The sequence below is a fragment of the Hermetia illucens genome, chromosome 2 (genome assembly GCF_905115235.1).
Source record: "Hermetia illucens chromosome 2, iHerIll2.2.curated.20191125, whole genome shotgun sequence".
In the NCBI taxonomy this organism is placed as follows: Eukaryota; Metazoa; Arthropoda; class Insecta; order Diptera; family Stratiomyidae; genus Hermetia; species Hermetia illucens.
In genome coordinates, this window is record NC_051850.1 from 147,040,458 (window position 1) to 147,052,731 (window position 12,274).

A 12,274-nucleotide genomic window follows, 5' to 3' on the forward strand; every position below is an offset into this window, starting at 1 on the left:
AATGATTATATATGACTTGACTATGGAGGTTGAGCGTTCTAATGAGTGGGGAGTTCCTAGATGGGAGACATTTGGAAATTTTATTATCTATCTTATCACACAACACGTGGAAATTGAACTATTAACAAAGTTACAATAGATAATTCTTTCGGATAACGCAAAACCTCTTCTCTCAGTCTTGCGGATAACTAATTTAGAAGTATGCAAGTTTGTAAGACGTTATATATTGTCTTCTATTTGTAGTCTAGCTTAAAATTGATAGACCAGTAGCTTACTCCAAACTAAAATTTTTATTTTTCAGTGTAGATACATATTTCGGGAGCAACTTACCCCCTTCATTAGTACAAAGCTACTGAAAACAATTGGGATTATACCGTTCTTTTATATTTAATCACTAGTTACTTAAATTACTTAATTACCTGTTAATTGCCAGGGCGAGTCTTATTGATTTTGAAGGGCAATTACCGGAATCTGTGTTTAATAACCGCGTCACGTCTTCTCTCAAAATTTCTAGACTTTCCCAAGGTTGTCGTTCAGTTTATATGACGCAAGAGCTCAAGATTTTTTCGTTGAATGTTATGGGCTTCTTCGACTATGTACGCTGCCACTGATGATCTTATGCACGACTTTTATTTCTGAACAATACTTACCGCTTCCTCGATGTGTTCATTAAATCTAGTCGTTATCGGGCGTTTAGTCTGTCCTATATATATTTTATTACAGTCGCTGCACGTTATTTGGTAAATCCCACTTTTTTCCTCCGCTGTCAAAGGATCCCCAGTAAATTCCACAAGGTAGGTCGACTCGAACCTACGACATCCAGTTGAAACTTTTTTATACAAGATACTTATTACTTATTATACTATTCCGTCTTCTTCGATTAATGATATTAACCTTTCAGTGAGGCGAGAGGGGGTTCCCCATCGCTACTCCCAAAGTAGTTTTGTAGAATCTATCCCGAACCGTAAAATAGTTTTCGTTCGTGCAGAGCCTGGCAAGTTTTGCATAGATACGGACTTTTCTTCTCCATTCCGGGCCAGATCCAAACTGATTCAGCCATTTGTCGAGTTCGAAAATTGACTCTTTCACTGGCGTGCTGAGGAACAATGCCTTCACATCGAACGACACAATCACCTTGTCCTCACCCATCCTCTCAATGCGTTGCAGCTTCTGGGAGTTAACAACTGAATACTTACTATTCGTCGTCCCAAGGGTCTGGCACTCATTAATCAACCACTTGGCGAAGTTATACGTCGGTGAGTTCGAGTCCGCAATTATTTCTCGCATCTCATCTCCTTCCTTGTGGATTTTCGGTTGACATCTGATTCTTGGAAGCGCAGGATTAGGCATTCGGCGTCGCCCAATATTCGGGAATACCACACAAGCTTCCTTCAACGCTCGACCGACTCTTTTGACAGATTCGGGCAGCGGGTTGTTCCTCAATTAGAAGAAGTTTCCACTCTCCAGTTTCCGAAAAACAGCCTGGTCATACTTACCTTTGTCCATAACGACGACGTTGTTCCCCTTGTCCGCCTTGAAAAATTTTGCGGTTTATCACGAAGTTCGCGTATTGTTTTTAAAGCGCGTTAACAAATTTTTATTCCGAATGATTTTACTTAGACCCGAACGAATTTCATCCTTAGTTAGTTTGTTAAAAGTAAGCTACTGGTCTATCAATGCAAGTTTGTCCTAACTAAATTCACTAGATAAACGTTGAAATTTCTAGAAAAGTGTTTGTTTTATTCTAACGCCTTAGCAGTGAAGTATCTGAAATTTGATATTTCAAAACCTCCAACTCATAAATAATAAAATCTTTACTGTAAGATCCCAAAGAGTTCCATAAACAAACGTTCTAGTCTCCAGACGCATCACCCCAATGACAATGACATAGTAATATATATATACATATATATATAATAAGTCACATCAATATACAAACAAAATTAAGTTTTTTTAATTGGCTGAATAAGCAGTTAGGAGATTTCCACAATCAAAAGTGCTATATTCTCGAAAAATCTTCAATAGAAATGTATAAATTCATCTAGGCCCATACACAATTTTCAATAGAAGGCTCATACTTTTTGATACTTTTAGATGAATCATTGATTTTTTTCCGATGATTATGTGTAGAAAGCTTAAAATTATTATTTGTAGTTATAAATAAAAATCCAGTTTAAGCCGCTTCCAAAATTCTTTAGAGGATATAAATATGTTTATTGCATATTTTAGATGTAAACATATTATAAAAAATGAACATAAAATTGTTACAGTGTAAACAGATAAAATAAGTGTTGAAAAGAAACTTCTGGATGTACAGTTAAATTTATTTTTATTTCTCCGTAATGTTTCGGACCAAACTAGAGCCTTTTTCAAACCCAAAACTGATAATCCAGGAGAGAAAAGTACTTCTACATCTTATCCTAACCACTTACCTAAATCTAAATGAGAGTTTTGAATCACGGTGTAAACTCTAATTACAAAATTAAGTTAGTTATTTCCTAGTCCGCGTCCACGAAGCAATTTACTCCCTCTTTTTTGATCCACGAACCCCTCGTTTAGGGCTTAGCACTCAAACTTCAAAAATATTAAACGAAGACGGCTTTACGCTTTCTTACCAAGGCAGACGCAAATCGTCAGACGCTACCTCACCTCTGCCCTGGAATAAGCATGACCGAAGCGGCTTGCAGATGTTGAATGCTCTTTTATATAATTCACAGAATACGACAGCGAATTATATTGACCGTAACTTCACCCATACTTAGGGCCAAAGCTTAAGACTCAATCCTTAAACAAAACAGCCAGCTCTGGCCAATTTAAAATTTGTTTTTACAGAGTATGGTCATGTGGGGTAGCGAATGAAAGGGCTCGATTAGTACTTTCCGAAACTGATCTTATTTCTGATATTAGATGAAACATAAGGGAGTGGGGGTTCAAAATTTGTGCCCCAAAACAGATCTAGTTCTCAGAACCTACCCAGCCGAAAAATCTGAAAAAAATCACAGTGATGCCTCTATACGAAATCTAGGCCTCAAAATACATCCCGTTCCGATATCTGCACAATGAAAGTTAATAACAGTATATTACCATGTTTTAGAAATTTACCCGGAAACCCACCTTAAGTTCATCCTAGAAGTACAAAATTTGACAAAAGTGTAGGTGATAATATAGGACATAATTTTTCGAACGTAATCCAACTATTATTAACAAAGTTATTGGAAGTCAATTTATTGCATTTCATATAAATTTATTGTAGCCTATGAAATCGTACACATACAGTTGTGTGTGAAGTTTAAGGGAGGCATGCACGCTAAGAGGAGTGTACAATTTATTTTCGTGACATATCAGGTATCAAGCGTTAAGAAAGACAAACTGCGACAGGAAAAAAATTATAATGGTGCCCTTGGATGAAATTTATACCTCAAAATGTATGTCATTCCGATTTTGTTGAAATTAAATTACTAATAATTTAGCAATCTGTAAAAAAAAATATAGAGAACAATTTAGGAGTGAATTGTACTATAATTCATAAAGTTAGAATAGGTCAAATGGCAGTCAAAGGATAGTCATGGTCCCAGGGCAAAACGTGGATTGGTTCCCACGATGGAGCATAGATCCTAGGTAATACCTGCTGAACCAACATCAATAGCTCTTCCACCAAACTCTATCTCCACCTCCACGGTCCACACACAAACGTGGGCCCCTCCACCATGTGTTGATTGAAAGCCGCCAACTCTCAATCTTTATGAAAATCAGAACATATAGGGGAACCAATATAGACTCCGATCACTATTTCGTTAGAATGGTGTTCCTGGCTCGAATTATAACACCGCCCCTCTGACAATCAGGTGAGGGTGAATACTGAAGCCATCCACAACAAAATCCTCCGTAACACCTATAAGGGGGAAATGGATGGTTCAATAACGGCAGTTATCGGAGGTCCTGGAGATGAAGCATCGACAAATGATTATCACAACCACATGAAGAACGTTGATACGGCTACAAACATACTTCTCCCCAATCGTAAAAAGGTCGGAACGGCTGGTTCGACAATGAAAGTAATCTAGCAATGGAACGTAAGAATCCCGCGGATCAGGTAACGCTGTACTCTCAAAGAACGCGGACACACATGGAAACGTATCACGAATTCCGTCGAGTGGAGAACAGACTTCACAGACAAAAGAAGGAAGTCTGAGAGAACTAACAACTCTATAAACTCGAAAAGTATAGGGATCGACCGCACCAGGTGCAGAAATTTTACCTACAGGTCATTAGGATGAAGCCAGGATATCGGTGAGTTGGTGGTCCAGCCAACTGAAGACAACGGACAAATGCTGCCAGCCCCAATCATGGAAAAACAGTCCTCGCAATTAATGGGGTTAATCATAAATCGCCAGTAACCGATAGAAATATAGCCGAACTGGTTAAATACAGAGGCGACCAAGTATCTGAAGCAGTTCATTACCATATGCTCAAGGTGTGGGGCAGCGAATCAAGGCCTATTTTTTTCTTTAACCTTTGTCAAGTTCACACGCGGGGTCGGCTGCAGCGAATCAATGCCTAGTGACTTGTAAAAAGACAGATGTCCCAAACATAAAAGGGAGGTATCACGCAGTGTAGCAATTATAGATTTGTCACGTTGCTGGGTACCATCTATAAGATATTCTCCGCTGTTCTTCTGGGCTGAATGACCCCATACGCCCAGAACATCATCGGTATGTACCAAAGAGACTTCACTCCAGGCAAATCAGCAACAGATCAAATTTTCTATGTGCGACAGGCGGTGGGAAAACTTTTGCAATATGACCCTCAGTTTCACCATCTATTCATCGACTTATTGGCCGCTTATAATAGCATAGCCGGTGTTAAGCTGTACATGACCATGAGAAAATTCGATATCCCGACGAAATTAATAAGACTAGGCTGACCCTGACCAATGAGAGAGGCCAGATCTAAGCAATAGGATCACCCTCGAGACCATTCAACATCAACAATGGCCTAATACAAGGGGATGCCTTATCATGCATCCTCTTTAACCTGGCCCTGGAAAAAGTGATCAGTGATACTGAGGTAAATGCGAAAAGCACCATCCTCTTTAAGTCCACCCAAATACTGGCCTATGCTGACGATATCGACATCAAATGGTACTGGCCAAACGAGAACAATAAAGATAGGAAACTACAACTTTGAGACCATTAATAATTTCTCTTATCTAGGGTCGAAAACCATAACCTATAACAGCTATGACGATGAAATTCGCGTAAGGTTGTTGGCTGCACACAGAGTCTATTTCACCATACAGAAACTGTTTCGCTCGAAACGTTCTACCTTAGGGTCAAAGCTCTGATTGTAAAAGACAGATCTTGCCAGTCGGCATGTATTCCTCGAAACCCTGGGTTCTTAGCAGGAAAAATTGCGAAAATTGCGAATTTTTGGCTAAGAATAGACATTTCCGTAGTCTATATAACGATGAACTTTATGAGCGAACCACGACAGCCTGATTGTGGATAAAATCCGGTTGAAAAGGTTGCGATGGGTAGGTCACTTAACTCGTTTGGGTGAAAATGATCCAGCCCGGAAAATCTATAAGAGCATATCTATGATAGAAAAAGAAGACATGACAGAGCCTGCCTCAGGTAGGCTGATGGCAGGTCTAGACCGAACACTGGTTTTTGCGTTATTGATGATGATGACAGCAGGGGAATACTTAAAAAAAACCCTTCGATTTTATTAGGAGCTCTTCTTTATATTCTACGGTTCCCAGGGGTAGCCCAAAGCCCTTGTTGACATCCTCTAACATTCATATTGCAACATTACTGTTTGATATCATACAAACCCATTGAATGAATATAACACAACCTTCACCGAGTAAGTACTGATAACTCTATAGAAACACTGTCATAACCTGACTTGAATTTATTGGAACCCAGTCCTTTTTTCCAGAAAATATAGATTCTCGCTATGTACACTCGAAATCAAAAACAATAGTACCAAGGTTTGCTTAGTTTTTTATTAGATTGAAGATATTCATATGTACATCCGTATCCTCATGTACACATGTTCCCTTCTTCCATTAACAAGGACTACATAATGATACTTCCGTTAACCAAATTTGACTAATGACTTCGCGGTCTTTTTGGTCATGAGCTAAACGAAGCAATTGATGCGTGACCAAAATATTGAATGACAAGATCAATTCGTAACCTCCCTCAAAACACCCCTAAAACATATCCTTCTCGACGAAACCTTTATGGCCCATTCCCGAGTGTCAACACCTCCTAAACAGAATTTTTCACGCCAAACGAGATAATCACTTGGACCGAAAGCAATCATTTTCCGGGTGCGTTAATGAGCCGTGGCGCGGGACTCGTTTGAACCCCGGATGGGATTTTCGCTTCAGTTGCAAAATTTGTTTATAATCTGCCCGGATGGCATCGAAAACGCTACCTCGATGCTTCGATGCTGGCCAGGCGAATGTGAGGCCAGATTTGATTCTGCATGTGAAACAAAGGCACCTCGATCAGAATGCAATTAAGATTTTATAGACTCATCAGTTTCGGGCTGTTATTTGTAAACAACCGACATTGCAAACGTCTCAAATGACCACACGCATTCCTATCTGGGGAATATTGGACGCATTGTGGGAAGTAAGGATGGGAAACTGGCACACTAGATGAAGTTTCCCAACGGCGTTGTGTGTTCTGGTTAATGCAAATGCCAAGCCAGACGAGTCGTCGCCAAGATAAGGTTTATCTGAGTCCCTCAAATTGTTTGAATGCTGCTCATATGTGCCGAAGAGGACTCGTGAAGATCTAACGACTTAAGGGATCTAATGTTGTATATGGAAGAAAAACATATCTTTCAATCACTATGCTAAATGTGGTTCAGTTCCAAGTGGAGGACAGATACATGTAGGCATGTATTTCTAGTAGAGGTGGTCCATTTCCTATTGTAAGTACTTTCGCCAACGCCAGAATCAATCATTTGTGTTAAGTGTTACTTTCATGCATAATTCACTCTGAATCAATCCACAAAAGGTACAATTGAGCCATTCTCATCCACGCCCACCTTAAACGCAAAATCTCAGTCAGGTCTCAATCGAACCGGCAATAAACGGGCGAACACCCACCTCAGAAGATGCCAACAAGTTAGCCATCATTTCCATTTCACGTCTTCCAACTTGAATTGTTTACTTAGGACAAACACAGGAAGTCGATCATTGCAAGCAACAAATTTTCAATTTTCCAAATAAGACGACCCAACGACGTCATGACAGCCACTAATTTCCCAAAAAAAATTCTCAATTCGTTTCGAATTTGGAAGTTGGAAGCCACAGCGCGGAAGGGTGCAGAACCGGGAGAGAGGTTTTTCCGGAGCCATTACGTCAGACGGTGATGGGTTGTGCATCACCGAAACTTACAATCATATTTCAGACGTGCTTCAAGTTGATAAGATGCACTCAGTTCCAGATGTTACTGGAGCTGCTCCTGTGGGGTGGCACTTGCTCATGTGTTTTCTTAATTAGATCGTTGACGTGGCGATGTTGCTTGAAAGAATTGAATTGTGATGCAATGGAATTTGTTGCTTCGGAAAATCAGTTTGATAATGATAAAATCTTGGGTAAAATGTGTAATAATATGTAAGGGAAACTTGGTTAACAGGTGTACATACATAGTCCTCCTGATTATGCAGGTCCTGATATGAATTCTTCGAAAATATATATAATAGTAAGAGTCCTAGCTCTTGATTCTAGATGTTTCAAAAAGTGACTTGTTTCTGAGAACTAAGGAATTCTAGAGACTTCATCCCATTAATAAGGAACCCTACCAATTCTTCTCATTTTAGATATAATCTGCAACTATATCATGTTTACGAATTAATACAAAGAAAGCAAATTATACTCAGCAATAACCGACAATCACGTTCCTTCCAGAGTGGAAATACGACACCGTCTGACGAGTCGCTTCTGCTTTAGACGAAGCAAATATCGTATAAGAGCGATATATTCAGTTAGTTTCGAAATAGTGTCGCATCCCCCCCATGTAGGACTTGATCAAACTATGTCTATGTGCGATGAGACTGTGTATCCACCCACCCTTTCCCGAGCGTTCCCAACGCTCTTACCATCTATTTAGAGATCTCTCCCTTTCGGCGTTTTTCATCTGCGATAAAGGAGAGATATACTTCGCATTATATATATTCGTCATCTCATCTGCCAAGATGTCAATGGGCATCATTCCAAAGATGACGAATGCTGCATCCGCTGAAATAGTCCTGAATGCCGAGCACACCCTTAGGGCTGTTCTTCTGTAGACTGGACTCAGTTTGTTAGCGTTAAGTGTAACCTGCAATGCCTTTCCCGAAATTGGAGCTGCATAGAGCAGAATGGAACTCACTACCCTAGCTATAAGCAACCTGCCGTGCCCCTCCCACGTTTGGCATCATCCTTGCCAGGGCCACACTTGCAGTGGATGCTTTGTCATAAACATACTGCACGTGTTGCTTATAGCTAAGCTTCCCGTCGATCATCACTCCCAAGTATTTGATGGCAGGCTTAGAAGTGATGATATGATTCCCAATTTGAATACGGGCGAAATTTCTTTTACGGTCCTGAGTGATGAGGACCGCTTCCATTTTTTCCTCCGCAAGTGTCAGACCAGAACTCTCTAGCCAACCCTTAACAGCACTGATCGAATTCGACCACACATGCTAGTCTACCGGTTTGAAATCAAAAGAAAAGGGTAACCATTCTCCTAATGTGTTTGAACCGGAAAAATGAGGAGTAGTGTAACTCCTGCAACTGGCCCAAGACAGCTAGGCAGTCTGGAGGATATCGCCCCGGTATGCATACTAGTCGAATTTAGCACTTGGACCAGTGAAGACGAAAGGAGTCCTGCCACAGATAGAAATTTCTGCCCGTACAAGCTTGGGCTCCAGATTATAATAGTCATCAATAATACCGAAAGTGCTGGTGGCTTTTGAGTACCTGATCTTATTGATGAACACCTTTTCATTGGAGAAATGGATTCATTTCTAACGTGGACTTGCAGTAAGATGCAGAACTCGATGATTAAAATCTCGCTCATTTACGTTTTGCCATGAAGGTAGACTTTTCTCATGGAAATTTTCGGATTATGTGAAAAATATTTTTGATTAGCTAATCGTTCCTAGGTGGGTCAACGGTATACCTCCTTCCCTTTCCAATAATTCCAACCTGTATTCCCAATCGAGAGCTATTTGGCTTAGGTTTCTAAGCTAAGGAGAGACCAAATAGAAGCCTCCTCAAAACGCTCAATTAAGTGCTCGCTAAAAATAAATCGCAGTAGGACCTTATGCGAGGGTTTCAAGTGGCCATCTTGTCGCGTTCAGCGGAACCGCAGCAGCGATCGAAAAGATGAAGCTTTCGCAGGACGGAGGCCCTCAACTATCATGGCTGCAACCATCACCACTACCACAACCGTATTTCCAACAATAACGGAAGCCACTGCCCTGTGCCCATCAGAACCAACCACCAACACCGCATCAACTTGCTACAAGGGAGATACGTCAAGAAATTCTTCCACTCGTTGTCGTAGAAAACAACCAGACGTTCAAGACAGCCAAGTCCAAGATACCCCGTGCTTTCTCTAATAGCTACCTAATCAAAAAGTCAGGTCCTGATTAAATCCACTGAAGACTACTCGTCCGCCAAACCCTTCGTCACGGCATGAGCAAAGACCATTAACGTAAACCTCGATCTGAGACTGGTCACATTTGACACTTCGTTCACTCAGGAGCAGATCAGCTGCATAAAATCGGTATAGCACACCATGGTGCGCTTCGAACATATTATAAACAAACAAGTGCTATAATGTAGAAACTGCCAGCGAGTGGACCATGCCGCGACGAACTGCCACCCAAACTACCGCTGAATTCCTCCAGATGTTTAAGGCGATGGTCCAGCAATGAATGTTAGGATAATCGAGTTCTTATTGGCCAAGCTCGCAGCCACTAATTCGAACTATTCCTGGGCGAACATAAACTGAAAATAGTTCTCTTGTGTGAAACCAGTTTGAACATAGATAGGACCTGCGTTTAACCAATTCCAGCTTGTTCCAGACGGACCGATCACAACACACTCTCCAAGGTTGCGACATCTGTGGTGGTGTGTCCATTCTAATATCTGAAAAATGTTTGCCCTCACAACTTTTCCCACCTTCCAACTCTTTCAATTCTATTGAAATCGCCCGCAACCCCTTTCAAACCCCGTCTTCCACGGTCTTCTTAGCCTCCATCTACTACTCTGATCATTCATTCATTTCTTCTACTAAACTAAACTCTGGGCCCTAATAATTGGCGGAGACCAGCCCGCATGACACCCATCCTGGTCCGATGTACGGGCAAACCAATTCACACCCCAGCATCAACCTAGCCAGTAACAATGTTGACTTTTTAGAGCGAAAGGTGCTAAATTTAGTATTATACTTTTCGAAGCTCATTCTTGAGCACATTATTGTGGATAGTTAAGTTTCATAGTCGCCCAGGCAAAACGAAACCGTTCATCCCTGAAAGGAACCAGGAGCACTGCCCACAATATTCAGTTTGTTGGTCTGGGAAAAGTGAATATACATAATATAGCCGTAAGTTATGCCAGTCAAACAAATCTTTATTTCTCACGAAGTAATATACCAAATTAATCGAAAAGTACGCCATTAGAAAAGGGAAGTATAGAGCTTTCCAACTTAAAAAAAATTTATTCAAAATGGTGGTCGCCAGCAGCTATACAGACCCGAAGTCTATGAGACCATGCATCGATTGCTTCACGCACGGTATGAAGCGGAATTTCTCCTTCACGCACGATGCTGGTGTTCAACTCTCCAAATCGGTGTAAGTTCGATCGTAGGCAGTCTCCTCTAACTTAGCCCAAAGACTGTAGTCCAGAGGATTCAAATTCAGACTGCCTGAGGCCTATTCATTCGCGGCTATGAAGTCAGGAACATGCGCCGCTAACCACTGCTGAATTATCTTGGCTTTGTGAGCGGGGTCCGACTCCTGCTGCAAGCACCACGGCTTTCCAGCGAATGGCTCGACTACATCTTCTGACATCTTTTCGTACATCCTCGCATTGGTTTTGATGCCTGCCTCGCAGAAATGAATATCAGTCCGTGATATGAAACGCCTCACCATATCATGACGGAAGTCGGATGATGACCACGTTGGGTTCGCGGAGCATTTTCTTTGACTTTATAACAATTGTGAGCATATACTAGACCATTTTGTCGGTTCAATTTTTCCTCGATGGTAAAAATTTTTTCTTTAAAAAATAGAATTTTGCGATATTTTTTACCAGGAAATCGTTGCAGAAGAGCAGCACACCGAGTTCGCCGTATTTCCTTTAGTTTTGGCGTTAATACATGGCTAACGCACCGCCGGTATGCACCCAGACCGAGATCTTTTCGTAAAATACGATTCATTCTTCGAGTTGAAACGCTCATTTCCGCCGACATTCGTTTTTGTTTGTGGAGAGGATTGCGACGAACACGCTCACGCATAGCATGCACAACATTGGGGGCACAGTAGATCTACTATAGGCAGTACCCTTACAAAAATGACCCCACTTGCAAATGTGCTTGCAGAAGCTTATCTGTACACATCAGAGACGCTAAACAAGGAAAAGGCATAATCTTCGTCAAATCGTATTGGTAAGAGAGAGATTGGTGAGCTTTTGCTACTCTGGTACTACGGCGGGCTCACGCATATAGCAAAAAGTTGTTTCACGTATTCACTTATACATAAGCAAAAGCTTGCCAATCTCACCAATACATTGGCAAGTCCGGGCGGTATGTCAAACACAGCTGATCGGGTTTTCGGTGAACCTCGCTCATGCTCAAGGGCAAAACAATTTGAAATCGTGTGTACTCGCACTGATTTCCCCCCTTGAGGGGCAAGGGGGAGTGAGGTAGCTGTCTAGTATCTAACTGGGGGGATATGCGGAGCGCGAGCTCCCTTCCCGTGGCTTGTCAACCACATCAGCTGGTTCGCGGTATCAAGCTAATGTCCTAAAAACGAATCGTTCGTATACCGGCCGCTTTTTTAACAAACTATGAATCTTTAAAAATGAATTTTGTTTTGGGATGAGCTTGTCCTTAGCCCATCATCTACTTGATGGCGGGCGGGGATGCCCTGCGTCGAAACCGTATAGCCAATATTTAAAAAATTTTAAAAGTACTGGGCGCTCGCCCACGAAAGAGTAGTCCGCGCACTGAATAGCAGAAATAAGTTGCTTCTCAAATATGTG